Source organism: Musa acuminata, chromosome BXJ3-1 (assembly GCF_036884655.1).
Source record: "Musa acuminata AAA Group cultivar baxijiao chromosome BXJ3-1, Cavendish_Baxijiao_AAA, whole genome shotgun sequence".
Taxonomy (NCBI): Eukaryota; Viridiplantae; Streptophyta; class Magnoliopsida; order Zingiberales; family Musaceae; genus Musa; species Musa acuminata.
This window is the reverse complement of record NC_088349.1, coordinates 37,860,620-37,878,330: the sequence shown is the minus strand read 5'-3', so window position 1 is coordinate 37,878,330 and position 17,711 is coordinate 37,860,620. Positions and strand designations below refer to the sequence as shown.

Genomic DNA, 17,711 nt, shown 5'->3' with positions numbered 1-17,711 from the left:
TTTTCATATGGCATCCCTAATAACTGGAATCATGTGTTATCTGTATTTTTAATAAGTCGTAATGCCTCAACTATTTAAGGTGGATAAATTCTTTTTATATCTAGTCTATTTTATATCATTCACATGACTTGTTTATTTTGTGAATATTTTATATATATTTTTAGTTTAATCTACTATTACAGTCATGTCTAGTCCCATACATAATATAACTTAAATATATTTAAAATAAAAATAATTTTTAAAGTATTCATATCAGATAAGATTGATGTAAATTATAATTTTAAGTGTTAAATGTAACTTAAATATATTTAAAATAAAATTTGATTATTTAAGAATTGTTGTCATATAATATAGAATGTTGATATAAATTAAAATCTTAAGAATTAAATAGATGGTGATTGGAGGGTACCTTAAAATTATAATGCTAATAACTATATTTAGACTCGTGTATTTGCAATTTTGTGTCACTGTGAAGGCAAATAAGAATTGAGATCGGCTTCTCCTTTTATCGTCTCTCTTTCGAAGCCAAACCTCCTATGCTTACTTTCGATCTCGAGCTCTCTCGGTGGTACACCACAAAACCCTAGGTTCCATGGGCCAGGGAACCCCCGGAGGCATGGGGAACTAGGGGCACCCCGGCGATCAGAAGCACGATGGCGACAAGAAGGATAAAAAGATTGAGTTGGCAGCATCGCCGTCCCAAGTCAAACGGAAGCAATGCAGGCAGAAGGGTTCTGAGGTTGTTGCTTGGCTCCCCACCATCACCTTGCTCTCTAAGTGCCGCCTCCACATCCTCAAGGTCGAGCTCGTCAAAGACTACCTCCTCATGGAGGTGGCGTTCGCCGCCAACCAGGAGCGCCTTTGTCCCTACGAGGAGAAGAACGAGGAGGATTGCTCCAAGTTCGATGATCTTCGGGAGTCGCCGATAAGTGTCAGAAACCTGGACGAGCTCATCGATGAGAACCATGTCATCGTTTCGTCGTCGATTAGAATGAAGTACTACGTTACGATCCTATCTTTTGTCGACAAGGATCAACTGGTATTGGACTATGCTATTTTTATGCACAACAAGGTCAGTTTTGCTGGTTTAATGATTTATGGTTTTGGTCGCATGATCTCGGATTGGTGAAGATTTTTAGTGTTTAGGGTGCGAATTGGTTGTGGTTTTCTTGATATACCTAATTTGCTAGTATTCTGATAAAAATAACTTAAAATATTATGTGTATTTACATAGATCACTAGTATTTAGGCTCGACGAATTTGGTTAACTGGAGATTTAGGGTTCGAGTGTTTTGTGGTCAATTTTTATGAGTGAGCATTGTGAAGCATTTGTAGGCATCATACGTTTGCCCATATAATTTCTATTGCCGAGGGTACCTTAAATCTCCAAAAGTTAAGAAGATAACAAAATAATTGAAGTCTATAAGGTAAATGGAGCCCCATTTTGCTAGGATACATAGTAATATGTTAGATTCATGGGTTGGACTGTAGGAGATCCAAGTTCTGATGCATAATGTCTGCTTAATAATCATTAAGTTTTTTTCTTTTTAGGCACTTTGTTTCTTTTGAATGTATCTAAAAGTTTATGTGTTGAATCACTCAATGGTTGCTCCCTCAGATTGATCAACCAGCAATACCGATTGCTATTTTTGCCCATTTCTTGACCTCAGTCAGGTTTTGATAGTCGCAACTGCTATGCTGATGAACACTATCTTCCAACTCTGTCGAGTGTAAGTACATTAGATCATTTTGCATTTTGGCTTTCCTGAGTAATGGCTTATCTGGAAATTTAAGAGTATCACTAACTAGACAGGACATTTCGACATCCTGCAGATAGTGGATCCTATTGGAAGTGCCAATTGGTCCGTGATGCATGTTGATTGGTCTAAAAGAAAGTGGCATCCAAAAGCATATTGAGCACAAGATGTCACTTTTGAGCTCCCGAAGAATATTTCTGTAAGCATTCTCTCTTTCAAAAATTCATACTTTAGGATGTCCATATGCCTCTAAATTCTTGTTGACTGATATGGGTTTTGTTGACAGTCTATTGATGAGAGTTATCATGTCACCATTGATGAAAAGGTAAATCTTTTAGAACTTGTATTCATATATGCTGATTCTTTCCTTTTTCTGGTTCACCTATTCCTGATTTACTTTCGTTAGTGTTGTCACAATCACCGAAAGCACATCAGATTAGGCAAAAGTAACTTAATCTTTGCAAGCTGATTGCCAAGTTCTATAGTTTTTCTTTTCCTCTGAGTTACTTCAGTGCATTCATGTGCTTAGGTTTAATGAAGCATATAAAAGGAAATTGGAACATGTTGCATATATCCATCTAAAATTCTTGCATTTTTGTCATAGATAGTGATAAGTGGTAGGACTTTACAAGAAAATGCTTGTTCTACATGACTACATCAACCAAAACCTTTGAGACATTATGCAATCATACAGAGTAGCACGATACATGTATGAGGCACAGTACAAATTCGAAGGGATTGATGACCCTTAATCTGAGCCTTTAGAGAAATAAATAAAAAAATAATCCGATGGATGAAATTGAATTATTCAATTAGAAGCTGATATGACTTGTAAGAAAATAATGTCATATGTCAAAAGAAGTCAAATATTTTCTCAGCATGTTCACTATTTAGAGGATTGAACTCCAAAGCACCAAAAGCATCTATTTTCATTTTTGTTTAGATAGTATTATTTGGTCCTTTACTATCTCTTACCCATTATGCAAATTCTGCATACTAAAATATTTATTCATGCTTAAAAATAATAACAACAATGGGTTACAAATCGTGACAAGCATGTAAACTACATTGGAATATCGGATAATTGTTCAAAGTGATCGACTATGCAGTGTTCCGAATACTGTTACTGTTGAAGCTATCAAATAATTGTTTAATGCCATCGACTGTAACAAATCTGGTTAAATTGCATTTTCTTTCCATGTTTGACTTGTATTTATCATCACAAAATCATTGCTGCTATCTGTTTTCAGCTAACAATTATACAACACAATCTGGAAGAGAAACTAATCACTCAAACTTGAGTACACCAAATCTGCTAATTAACTGTCCTTCCAGTGTTTTATAATCAAAGACCAACCTCAGCAATCATGTATTTATTTATTTATTTTGCAGAAAGTGGTGACAGTGAAACCTTGTTTGTGGAATGGAATGAAGAGACTTTGCTACTTGTTTGCTAGGAAATTTTATCCTGAAGCTCTTCACAACCTGATGCAGTTCTCTAATTACACCCTCATACGAGACACATCAGCATGAACACCATTGTTTGGTCTGGTTGTGCCTCCTGACATCACATTGTTGAGTCATTTGCTCCATGAAATCCCTGCCAATTCTTGAACTCAAGCCACCTCATTTTGACACCAAACTCCACCATGTAGCAGCAGAAGAATGTTGGAGGCAATTGGGCTGACTTGAATCTATGTTTCTCTCTAAGAAGGGATGAGGTGGATACTACTTTATTTGATGGTGCACTCCACCCAGTACTGGTCTTCTCTCTGTTTTGTGTTTTCCTGGTTATTTGATCTCTTGAGCAGCAAAATTTTGTTAGTCCATTTAACTTTATAGAGTGCTCAATTCTTTTGTAGAGAGAGATTATAAAACACTTTCTTTGTGAAGTCTTTATGGCAAATCTTTTTTTTTTTTTTGAAAGAAAACTGAAGCACAAAAAGAAGTGAATAATTTGGTTAGCAGATTCATAAAAGATGTCATTAAAAAAACTTAAAACAATAGAGAACAACTTAAAAGTTCTGAACAACTTAACTACTTTAACTCAATGAACATTGTCAAATTATTTCTCGATATAATATTACCCATGTTAATGGATAAGGGAACCAAACATATGCTTTATTTCTCTGGCTGAATTTGCCAATTAATTAAGCATTATCATTCGAGTGCTGAACATTGACTTATAGTTTAATGAAAAGGATTAATGGAGGTGAAGTCCTATGATATTGATGTGAAAAATGAGACCATGGGAAAATGGAAAGCTTATTTGAATTATCTATAGCAATATGAATCAGTGAAATCTAAAAATGCACTTTGTTAAGGATCATTTTTCCAGTGGTTTGGACTGACCATTGACTGATGCATATCATCATCAAAACTCTCAGTTTCTAATTTTGGTGGTATTCAACAGTTGCAAAATTCATTTAAATATAGATCGACATAATATTTAGGAACTTTAAGACCAGAAGGGTGGATGAAGAACTCATTCATACATAATATCTTTATAAGTGCACTAATAAAATGCATAAAGCAAACTTGCACTATAATTTCTTCATTCATATTCCTTATGGCAGATAAATTGATGAGTTTCTTTAAGCTAAGGCAAAATTGAGGTTATGCATTCTATGAAACCAAGTTATAATTAAGTGTACTATCTCATTTCCGTTCTATACTATAAGAATTCCAGAGGAGTGTAACTGGGTTTATGTGATAAACTTGAAAAATTTCCCAGGGATATAAATAAACAAACTGTTCTACTATCGTTGGTGTTTGCTAATGATAGGTTTTCAATCTCTCCCTTATTAGAACAAGTATAATTTTGCTGAGTATTGGTTGCCAATGAAGAGTGATGTCTGGAGTAGAGAAAATTGGCTCAACATGGTCTCCAAAGATCTTTCCACGGTAGAGGTAACTGAGGCCAACCTTTTGAGGTATTGGATCTTCTATTTATAATATGAAGAGATTTGTTTGCATATCTTGAGTAACAATGAAGCTTATGTGTTGCAATAGAGATGCACTAAACTATTTCTTAAACATTAGTTCAAAATATCAAGTTTATAGAGACATTAAAGAGCTTATTTATCCTATTTCACTCTGATCATATGGTTTAATTATTTTCGGTTCTGAATATCGTGTCTAAATGCTAGTATGTCTTTTTCATATTCAATTACCAAAAATCACTATTTTGAATGTTTATGCTGGCTTCTACTTTGAACTATAACTTTTGTCTTAACATCATGTTTGCATTTCCTATAGTTTGACTAGTATCATTGTCAATTTTAGGCTTTTCATGGTTGCTAATTTTTGGCATCTAGAATTGATAGTAGTAATAAAATTTAGTTAATGAGATTAACTACAATAACATATATGTGTTAAGTATTTGTATTTCAAATTTAGAAGGGCTCATACGAAAAAACCATCAACATTGCAAAAATCTACATGCAATTTCCCAAATAAATAGAAACATAATTTAAACTTTTTAAATAAAATTAAGAAATCAAAAACTGACATCTACAAAAAGGGAATTATATTTTGGATTTTTTTGTTCAATGAGTTTTTAAGAGGGATCAGAGGATCACACTGGAATATGACATAATATAAAAAATTAGCAAAAAGTTATCAATTAAACCATTGACCTTCCAAATCTAATTTCATGAACAAAAACGTGAAAAAAAGGTAATATTTCAGTTCAGATTGACTCTCATGAATCAAACTTGGCCAATCTACTATTATTGTTTTACTTGTGATTATTTGAGATTATTGGAGTTATAAGAAAGAGTGGAAAAAAAAGGGAAAGATGATGGCCTCAACTTCAGCTGTCCCTAACATGGAACACTCCCCTAGCCATGCTGTCGTGGCCCAAGCATGAACTCACCACAAATCCTTTTAATACTTACGGTAGAAAAAGTTACTTGTACAAACAAATGATTTGCATAACTAAAATGATGAATTTCTTGTATCTCATTTATATATATTGTTGTTCTTGTTACCACCAATTCAAATTAACACTGTTTAGGATGTTGGTTTCATGTTAATTAGTTTTCACATTTGTTCTGTGCTTGTAGTTAATCTGTGTTTGTTCTGTTCTTCCCCTTTAATTAACTTCTGATTTCTATTATGATATAGTTTTTGTATAATACGTTCTTTTTGTAAATTAATTTTTCTTATACTCCTCAAATTTGTCTGAAGAAATGATTTTGCATTTTTTTAATTGCCTCTTAACCTGTAATGGCTTTGTTCACTCCATCTGGTCTTGTAATGCAGAAGGATTTGTTGACTTCAAACGATCGCTCAACGAGATGCCATCAAGCATCTATCTTTTCTCATTCAACTAGTAGCGTTGAGAACTTGCTCTTTCTCGGAGCACATCCTGTCTCCACCAATCTACTATGCAAACCATCATCTTTGACAAGACACCCTGAAGGAGGCCATTTTTAGATTTACCCATGAGTGGCAGCAAGTGCTATTTATTTGATTCTTAGAAGTTTTCAGCTTCATGTGGCAACAAGTTCTAGCTTGATGATGTCAGTGAATCTCAACAGTTTGTTCCAGATATTTTGAATGGAATAATTGAAATGGCAATTGAGATGGAAAAGATTGAGAAGATTCATTGAGAAGCTTCTATAGCCAATATTCGTTTTTATAAAAGCTGGGATGATCAAGGACAGCATCCAACACAGGTAATAGGAATAGTATCTCAATGTTATCTTGCTCAGGAGGAATGATAAAAACAGAAGAAAACAACTGGAGGTATTTATGCTACATTTTCTCTCAGATGATTCTGATGTATGCATGATTTGTTGACAGCCAGGTTTTCTATGTACGGAAGTTTGCTTCACCATTAGAACTACAGGGGAAAAAATACTTGAAACCTCAACGAATTATGATGACATAATTGTTCTTACTTGTCATATTAGGAAGTACATTACTTCATCAGAAAACATTCCTTAAGGTTGCTGTAAATTCTTTGAGGTCATCACAAGGAAATAGAAGTCAACCGGTTCATGATGCTAGTTGTAATAGAAAAATCAGATATTGGTATGAATTGCTAGCCTCAGTGTATAAGTACTATTGAGAGATATTTCACAAGCTGAAAAGCACCACAATAATGCATTAATTTTCTTGGCATGTACATTGTGAACAAAGGTCTGGCTTTATAAAGAAATTCATGGCAAGTGCATTGTGGACAAAGAGGTGTTAGATGTGCTACCTAAGCATCCTCACCCTGATGGGGATATAAACAGGAATAAACTTTGTATAGGAACAAATACTAGAAGACCAAAATACGCAGCAGAATAAAATGGAAACACAATCAAACAGAACACCAAGATATACGTGGAAAACCCCTTCAATGTGAAGGGTAAAAACCACGGGGCAAACTAGAGATAATCCACTATGAGAATAATGAATGTACAAATCTCAATCTCTTGCCCAAAACCCTAGCAACAACCACAAGAGAATAACTGGGATACAAGGATCACGTCACTGCCCACAATATCTAAAACCTCCCAAGTAATCACAGCAAGAGCTTACTGTAGATTTGATCTAACCTGAGATGATAACACTACTAGATGATTGAGAACAGTCTCTCTGCGTTGTCCTTGTCTTCTTCCCTTTTTTTCTCTTCCTTTTCTGCCTTGTTCTCCTTCTTCTCTTTGGAATCTCGTCGCTCCAGATCTGCCTCGTTGCTGCCTTTTTATAGCTTTAATCTACCTCTAAAACGCAGCCACCACACCCCCCTAATCTTAATTAGGGTTAGGTTAAGAGGGGGTGTGGGCTATGGGCTGCCCTAGCCCACATGGGCTGAATATGGGCTATCAGCCCAACAACCTCCCCCTTCAGCCCATAAGGGAGGCTGTCCCATGACTCCTCAATGTGAAGCCATACCGACCAACTGTCAACATATCTCCTGTCTTTCTTTTATTCCATTTGGTAGCAGCACCAAATCATAAGTGTGGTTCTTCTGAAGAGCATCCATCTCTTCCTACATAGCAACTAACCACTTCTCTTTCTGCTCACTCTCAATTACTTCCTGGTAACTCTCTGGTTCACCTGCATCAGTAAGCATCACATACTCATCTGTAGAGTATCTTCTGGAAGGTTGACGTTGTCTAGAAGATCTTCTCAATTGAGGTTCTGTAGGATCTTACTCTCCTACTTCTTCTTGCTCAACATGCCCTACAGGTAAATCAACATTAGGCTCTACACTATTTTCCTGCACATCTCCCCCATCACCCTGATATACTGGAGGAATAACTGGGTCACAATCTGCTAATCCTTCTACAGAAGTCTTGGCTGGTGCCTTCTTCTTCAAATCCTCAAAGGTTTGATCCTCAAAGAAGACCACATCTGCTCCTGAACACCTTCTGCTTTTCTGGATCCCAAAGCCTGTAACCAAACTAATCATGTGAGTAACCAAGAAAAATACATTCTTTAGACTTACCATCCAGCTTGGACCTCTTATTATCTGGAACATGTGCAAATGCACGACAACCAAATACTCTCAAATGCTTGTAGGAAACATCTTTCTCTGACCATACATGCTCTACAACATCACCATCTAGGGCTGTACATGGTGATAAGTTGATCACATCAACTGCAGTCCTCAAAGCCTCATCCCAAAACCTTTTGGGTAGCTTGGCCTGTGAAAGCATACATCTGATCTTTTCCATGATGGTGCGGTTCATCCTCTCTGCAATTGCATTATGCTGGGGTGTACCAAGAACTGTCATCTCATGTTGGATCCCATATGACCTGCAATAGTCATTAAACAATCCCGTATACTCACCACCATTATCTAATCTTATGCATTTCAATTTCCTTTCTGTCTCCCTTTCAACCCTGGCATGAAACTCTTTGAAGACATTAATAACCTGATCTTTGGTCTTCAAAGCATAAGCCCAAACTTTCCTGAAAAAATCATCTATAAAAGTGACAAAATAAAGTGCACCACTTATACCAAGAACATCAACAGATCCACCAGGAGTTTTTGTCCTCAAAGGACCACATACATCTGTATAAACACGGTCTAAGGCATGCATTTTTCTAGACAAAGCAGCACTAGCAAATGAAACTCTATGTTGTTTACCAGCCAAACAATCAATACAAGGGTTCAGATGTATACCTCTGAGATCTGGTAATACCTCTCTCTTGGAAAGAGCTTGCAGCCCCTTCTCGCTCATGTGTCCCAATCGCCTATGCCACAACTCCATACTGAAGTCTTTCTCTGTAGCATTTAACTGCTCACCATAAGCTTTAGCCTGCAACCTGTACAAAGTATGACATTTCTTTCCACTAGCTATAACAAGAGAACCCTTACTGAGCTTCCATTGCCCTCTGTGAAATCTGCTTTCATACTCTTCATCATCTAGTCTTCCAACTGAAATTAAATTCAGCCTCAAGTCAACCACATGCCTCACATCCTTAAGTACCAACTTGCAGCCAAGGTTGGTCTTTAAATGGATATCACCCATGCCAATGATGTCTGCTGTGCCATAGTTGCCCATCTTGACAACACCAAAGTTTCCAGACTTGTATGTAGCAAAAAACTCTCTCCGAGGTGTAGCATGATAAGAAGCACCTGTGTCAATCACCCACTCAAGATCCTAACACACACAAGAAAAAATATCATCAAAAGGAGACAAAATCAAATAATCACCACCCTGCACTGTAGCTGTAGTATTATCCTTTGACTCTGTAGACTCCACTTCTTTTCCCTTTTTCTTGTTCTTCTTAGGTTGCTTATATTGGTTCTTGTAATGTCCTTTCTCACCACAGTTATAGCAAACAATATTTTTTCTTGATCTTGACTTGCTCCTACCCATACGTGAACTGCTTCTAGACTTTGACCTTCCTCTGTTCTCTGAGATAAGTGCCTGTGAATCATTCTGAGATGTTGCCGAACTCTTTCTTCTCAACTCCTCATTCAACAAACTACTTGTTACTTGACTCATAGTGACAATATCATCTGGCGCAGAATTACTAAGGGAAACCACCAGTGTCTCCCAACTTTCTGATAATGAACTGAGAAGTAACAATGCCTGCAACTCATCATCAAGAGACATTTTCATAGAGGATAACTGGTTAGTATTACTCTGCATTTCATTCAAATGCTCAGCAATAGAAGCACCCTCTCTATATTTTAGGTTCACAAGTTTTTTGATCAAAAAAGCTTTGTTGCCAGCTGTTTTTCTTTCATAGAGACTTTCTAATTTTTTCCAAAGAGAATATGCAGAAATTTCAGTAGAAACATGGTGAAAGACACTGTCATCAAGCCACTGTCTAATAAACCCAATTGTTTTTCGATCTAACCTCTTCCACTCATCATCTGTCATAGTTGTAGGTTTTGCACTATCCCCTTGCAAAGGTCCATACAAATCTTTGCAATACAAGAGATCTTCCATTCTTGGTTTCCATATCATCCAATTATTTCCATTCAAACTAATCATGCGAGAAATATTACTAGCCTCCATGTTCAAATACAAAAATTAAATCACCAAAACCCCGCTCTGATACCAGTTGATGGGGATATAAACAGGAATAACCTTTTGTATAGGAACAAATACTAGAAGACCAAAATACGCAGCGGAATAAAATGGAAACACAATCAAACAGAACACCAAGATATACGTGGAAAACCCCTTCAATGTGAAGGGTAAAAACCACGGGGCAAACTAGAGATAATCCACTATGAGAATAATGAATGTACAAATCTCAATCTCTTGCCCAAAATTTTAGCAACAACCACAAGAGAATAACTGGGATACAAGGATCACGTCACTGCCCACAATATCTAAAACCTCCCAAGTAATCACAACATGAGCCTACTGTAGATTTGATCTAACCTAAGATGAGAACACTGCTAGATGATTGAGAACAGTCTCTCTGCGTTGTCCTTGTCTTCTTCCCTTTCTTTCTCTTCCTTTTCTGCCTTGTTCTCCTTCTTCTATTTGGAATCTCGTCGCTCCAAAGATCTGCCTTGTTGCTGCCTTTTTATAACTTTAATCTGCCTCTAAAACGCAGCCACCACACCCCCCTAATCTTAATTAGGGTTAGGTTAAGAGGGGGTGTGGGCTGTGGGCTGCCCTAGCCCACATGGGCTGAATATGGGCTATCAGCCCAACACACCCAAGACTTGATGAGGTACGTGAACATGTCTGGAACCATTTCTCTCTTAGTATGTAGAACAAAAGATCCATTATCTCAGCAACCAACACTTAATTTTCACAAAGATAATTGCCGAAGAAATGCAAGGTTTGCTTTTATTTGAGACTTCTTTTTTTTTCTTTTCTAAATACTGCATCCTCTATTTGTGTCAGTGATTTAAAAAGCGCTAGGCGTCAAGGTTCATAAACGCCTGAAGCGCTAGGCGCTCGCCTGAACGAAGCGAGATACTAAAATATAAAAATATATAATATAATTAATAAATATAATTATTTAAAATTTTAAATATAATTATTTAAATATAATAATTTTAAATAAATAAAAATTAATGGTATTAAAATCAAAATAAAATATTATTAATCTAATAAATATAAATACTATTATTAATATATTGTTAATAGTATACTATATACTGTTAACAATATACTGAAGGAGAAGAAGGAAGAGGTGTGTTAGGGGGTGCTGATTGAGAAAAGAGGAAGCGGGAGCGGGAGCGGGAGCGAGAGCGACGAGCGGCGACAGCGGCAGCAGCAGCGAGCAACGGCAACGGGAGCAGGAGCGAGAGCAATGTCTGTTGTTTTCTGTTGTTTTTTCCTTCTCTTATTTGAATATTTTCAAAGTGGCTCAAAACATTTCTTGAAAATAAAGGAGAAATGTCTTATTTAGCTTGTCTACCTCTTGTTATGGACTTCTCCTAGGAGTAAAAACAAGTGTTCGATGCAATCCTTATTGAAGAGACAGCTGCAGAGATTGAAATATAGTTTTCTTGAAAAGCTTTCTTACAGCTGGTTGACACTTATTTTGTCTCCTCTGCAGTGTAACCTACACTGAATGGTCTGGAATATTTTTTTTGGTTGAATCAATATGCAACTTGACTTGTTTATAGGTGTGGGTGAAGAAACCGGTCAAGCTACATCTAGCTCTGGATTTTTCCAATCCAGAAGATTTTGCAGAATTATTATGTACCTGTATGTTATTCAACTGAAGTGTAAAATAATCATTGGTCTTTGTCCTTTTTATCTTAGCCTATGCTTTAGATGTTTCTAATCCTTACCTTTTATGTATCTTCACATGACATGATACATAATGATATGCTTTTTACTTGGCGGCTTTTGTTCACATAATTGTTAAATTCTGAAATATTATATCAGGATATGTTGTTATTGAGTGGATAAATGGGTGATTAGATTAAAATGTCTTTTGCAGATCTTGTCTGTTGTTGGGCTTCTTCAGGATGAACTTGATCCTATGGTTTCTGTCATGAAAGTTGAAAAAGCTCCTTTGGAATCTTATGCTGATATTGGTGGCTTAGATGCACAAATTTAATAAATTAAAGAAGCTGTTGAACTTCCTCTTACTCATCCTGAGCTGTATGAAGATATTGGAATTAGCCTTCCCAAGGGAGTTATACCATATGGGGAGCCAAGGTGAGAGTGTAGCATGTGAATTTCCATAACATGGACTTTACAACTTTGCCCCACACATTCTTTACCCTCCCTCTTCTCTATTCTCTCGATCTCTATTTAGTTACATTTGTATTTTGTGTTTATGTGTGCTATTTATTGGCTCTAACTCTTTGCATATGCCTGCTTAAGAATCATCATGTTCTTTTCTTCTTAGGAACTTTGTTTCTTTTGAATGTATCTAAATGTTTGTGTGTTGAGTCACTCAATCTAGGAAACCTATGTTGGGTAGCTAGAGCATTGATTTTGTTTTTACAAATTATATTATCTACTCTGTTTGATTTTAATTCTAATACTTTAAGATTGTTTCATTTATTTTCAGTGGTCATTTAATTCTGTGAGTTAGTCAAAGTCTTTGATAAAGTGACAGTTTAGGTTCATTTTTTATCTATATGTTTGAATAATTGGATATTATTCAAATGGTGGCCTCTTTAGCTTCTTAATAGATGGGTTGTGTACTTGCTTTCAACAATCGTAGAAATTCTAAATGTCAGAAGAAATTTGGGTCGCCCACTCCTGTATGTCTTGCCTCCATCTCCACCTCCACCTCCACCTCTTCCTTTTGTTTTCTGTTGTTTTTTCCTTCTTCTCTTATTTGAATATTTTCAAAGTGACTCAAAACATTTCTTGAAAATAAAGGAGAAATGTCTTATTTAGCTTGTCTACCTCTTGTTTTGGACTTCTCCTAGGAGTAAAAACAAGTGTTCGGTCCAATCCTTATTGAAGAGACAGCTGCAGAGATTGAAATATAGTTTTCTTGAAAAGCTTTCTTACAGTTGGTTGACACTTATTTTGTCTCCTCTGCAGTGTAACCTACACTAAATGGGCTGAAATATTTTTATTGGTTGAATCAATATACAACTTGACTTGTTTATAGGTGTGGGTGAAGAAACCGGTCAAGCTACATCTAACTCTGGATTTTTCCAATCCAGAAGATTTTACAGAATTATTATATACCTGTATCTTATTCAACTGAAGTGTAAAATAATTATTGGTCTTTGTCCTTTTTATTTTAGCCTGTGCTTTAGATGTTTCTAATCCTTACCTTTTATGCATCTTCACATGACATGATACATAATGATATGCTTCTTACTTGGTGGCTTTTGTTCACATAATTGTTAAATTCTGAAATATTACATCAGGATATGTTGTTATTGAGTGGATAAATGGGTGATTAGATTAAAATGTCTTTTGCAGATCTTGTCTGTTGTTGGCTTCTTCAGGATGAACTTGATCCTATGGTTTCTGTCATGAAAGTTGAAAAAGCTCCTTTGGAATCTTATGCTGATATTGGTGGCTTAGATACACAAATTCAATAAATTAAAGAAGCTGTTGAAATTCCTCTTACTCATTCTGAGCTGTATGAAGATATTGGAATTAGGCTTCCCAAGGGAGTTATACCATATGGGGAGCCTGGAACTGGGAAAACTTTACTTGCCAAGGTGAGAGTATAGCATGTGAATTTCCATAACATGGACTTTACAACTTTGCCCCACACATTCTTTACCCTCCCTCTTCTCTATTCTCTCGATCTCTATTTAGTTACACTTGTATAGAATATAGATTAGTATATCTACCAGCATTTATTATGAGTAAATAGAGAAGAGAAATGAGAAAGGATATTTTTATTGCCTGTGCGCTTCTTCTTTACCAATGGATGTCTTTTTTTAAAAAAAATTGACCTTCTATTATTACAAATTTATAATCTAGATGGTGGTGGCTAATTTTAAAAAAAAAAAGCTTAACTGAGTTTCACTTTAGAATTGGAATTATCTTTCTCTTGTGGGTTTGCAACCTAAAAGGTTTTTGCCATCCAATTTGTGTTGCATGGTGATCTAAATGCTTTGGTATCTGCATTGGTTATTGCAAAGTCCTAATTTTTGTACTATTTATGAATGCTTAATTTCAGACTGTGGCTAACTCAACTTAAGCAACTTTCTTGCATGTTTTTGGAAGTGAGTTGATTCAGAAATATTTGGGTGATGACCCAAAACTTGTTAGAGAACTGTTTAGAGTGGCAGATGAACCTTCTCCTTCGATAGTCTTTATTGATGAGATAGAAGCAGTTGGCACCAAAAGGTCTGTCGATGAGAAATAAAAGTCCCACTTTTTTCTTTCTCTTGTATGTAAATCATAGTTAAAATTATCAGACTATTCTATCTGACCAATTTTAGATATGATGCTCATTCTGGTGGTGAGCGTGAAATACAGAGAACCACGTTGGAATTGCTGAACCAGTTAGATGGTTTGGACTCAAGGGGGGATGTTAAGGTCTTGCAACCAACATAATTGAAAGCCTTGATCCAGCCTTGCTTCGGCCTGGTCGTATTGATAGGAAGATTGAATTCCCGCTGCCAGACATTAAACATCGTATTTTTCAGGTTTGTTATGTTTCATGAACAAATATAGGATACTTATAGAACACTGGTGCATGTTTTTGTACACTTTGCGGGTTCTTGCTAAATTCTTATTTTCATGTTAATTTCTTTTGATACATACCTCTAGAATGACGCTGGCCAATAATGTCAACCTGGAAGAATTTGTCATGACAAAGGACGAGTTCTCTGGAGCTGATATCAAGACAATCTGTACTGAATCTGGCTTGCTTGCTTTAAGAGAGCGTAGGATGAAGGTGTGTCACATATTTACATGTAAAATTGTATTCTTTTATATAGAAGGTCATTGTTAGATAAAGCTTTTGTTATTACACTAATATTATCAGCAATTGTTATTGTGGTCTTATATACCTTTTGTTTGGGATGTATACATGCTTTTTTAAATGGATATTGACTTTTGAATGCTAGTTGTCCATACCCTAGGGATTTTATGAATTTTTTCTATGTTCCTATTAAATGTTCAGAAATTGATCACTTAAAAAGTTAACCACTAAAAGACAGGAGAACTTTTCATATTACCTCTCCTATTCTATAAAGGTAACTCATTTCTTTATAATTTAAATGTGATGGTTCATGTAAGCTGTATTTAGTCTATGTTCTCCATTAGATTGCTTTTCAGATTCATATTATAAAGCTATATTGTCCAGATGACTTCTTCTGACCCCAGTTATAGTTCCTGGTATGTATTTTATAAAGCCACTAATTTGCTCGAATGGGGGTTCCTTGTTGATTCAAGTTTTTATTACTTCTCTTTCTTGGGGCAAGAGGAGCATGACCATTTGAGGAAGCATCAATCTTTATTAGTGTATCATTGCTCTGGATAAAACTTGTTATAAGAAGTAGAATAAAGAACCACAAACGATCATTCTTTGGGCTAGATGTAATAAAGTTATTTACCTGTTGAGGGAGATTTACTTACAAAAGCATATTGGAAATTTGTTCAGGTGACATTTTTGGTGATCTCTGAACACTCAAGTCTATGCTTCGTGTTTTCAAGTCTAAAGGTCTACAACCAGGTTTAGAAGCTCGGTCAACCTCTGGTCTTGACACCTTGTTGTATTGGTATCTCACCAGTTTATCGGGCAATATTCCAACCTTTTTCACACATTATCAGTAAAAGATAATACAAAAACAACACCATTTAGTACTGAACCATATGATCCTTACAGGTCCTTACTCAGGCTAATTAAGGTTTGTTATAGGCTCTAAACCTCCACCAATGTGTCTTAACAGTGGTTGACCACTGAAACAGTTTGTCATGCTGCTAGAATAGAGATCCTCTTCTTCCTCCAAAAATAGAAAATGGAAAGGAAAGATGCTACTTATCTATTTTGTTCCCATTTCTTATGATAGCTTATCTCTCGTATAGAGAAGTGATGTGGTGATGCCTTGGCTTTTGGAAATGTCTTGATCTCGTCTTAATTTCTGATTCTCTGTTCTTTGTTTTTCTTTTCCCAATTCTCTTCTATAGCCTTGAGAAGTGAGACAATTTGGGAGAGAATCATTCAAGGCCCTAAATAATGAAATAAAGAAAAATTCAACTTAAAAAGTAAAATATAAACTGAATAAGATCAGTTCAACGTAAAAGAATATGGTTTGGCTTATAAGTAAAATTCTTGCTCTTGGGCACATGTTGGATCATATAATTGATAAGAAACAATACGAATAATTCAAAACTAATATTGTTGATATGGATTCTGATAGTTTTCAAATGTTTGTTTTAATCAAAAGTTTTTCAAACAAGATCGTCAAATACTTGAATATTATCCTTGGTTTGGTGCATATTAAGTTTGACAAATCTGATATGGTAGGGACATACCCAACAAATGGAATATTAACTAGTCTTCTTTGAAGAGACACTCTCACTTGACTAGTTTGAGTTGGACTACACGTCTTTAGTGGTTGGATCGGCTAGTTGAATTTGACTTGCATTGGATTAAGAGTTTAAACTAATACCCATTTGCTTTATCTTGCATTCCCAAAGTGCCCTAAGTTACATATCTCAGTAATTTGTAGCTACATCATCTTACGCTCAGGTAACTCATGCAGACTTCAAGAAGGCCAAGGAGAAGGTGACGTTTAAGAAGAAGGGGTGCCTAAGGGACTCTACATGTGAGCTATTAATTCGCTTGCCTCATAACATGAAGGTTTGTCTCATATGTCGCTTTTGATTATCGTGATTCTCAATATATTATTTTTAGATGTTTGTTTGTGGACCTTGATGATCGCAAATTGGATAACAAAAATGGTTCAACATAAATAATCTTTTGAGAAATATTGTGCATCTTCATGCCCAAGTTGTAATCACATACCTTTTATATAAATGTGTTGTGTTTATATGTCTTAAGAAATCAAAGAACTAATTACATAATACCCCTTGTATTTAACTACCTTGAGCATCTCGGTCCTTATGTTTTAAAAAGTTTCATTGGCATCCCTATAATTATGAAGGTAAAACATTTAGGTCTATTTACCATAATGTTGTTCATTTTATCAACGGAAATTCAAAAACAAAAAAAAGGTAATTTAGCATTCTAGTTGACGGCGGTGGATGACGTCGGTGGTGGCGGATAGTGGCATTGTTGGGGGTTGCGGGTGGCTATTGTGGATGAGGAGAGTAGCGGTGAGAGGTAAGAGTGCCTCTGCTTCGGCGTCAGCATCGGCATCGTTGCCATTGTCGAGTGGCGAAAGGGCTGCTCGGCATCTGCATTGGTGGCTCTTTCATCGCTTGGCAATTGCATCAACGTTGATGTAGATGCAAAGCGGTGTCGCTCTGCATCTTCGTAGGCGCCGACGCAAACGCAGAGCGACCGATGTAGTTGCCGAGTGACGTCGCTCTGTATCTGCGACGACATAGATGCAGTTGTTGAGTAACGTTGCTTTACATTTACATTTACGATGGCGAGTGACTTTGCATCTACGTCGGCGCG

The 17,711-nt window shown here is 36.1% G+C and overlaps 1 pseudogene; it reads left to right on the top strand.

Annotated features, from left to right (window-relative positions):
• Positions 1–592: 592 nt before the first annotated feature.
• LOC108952042 (26S proteasome regulatory subunit 4 homolog) lies at positions 593–16,897 on the top strand (annotated as a pseudogene).
• The last annotated feature ends 814 nt before the right edge of the window (positions 16,898–17,711 follow it).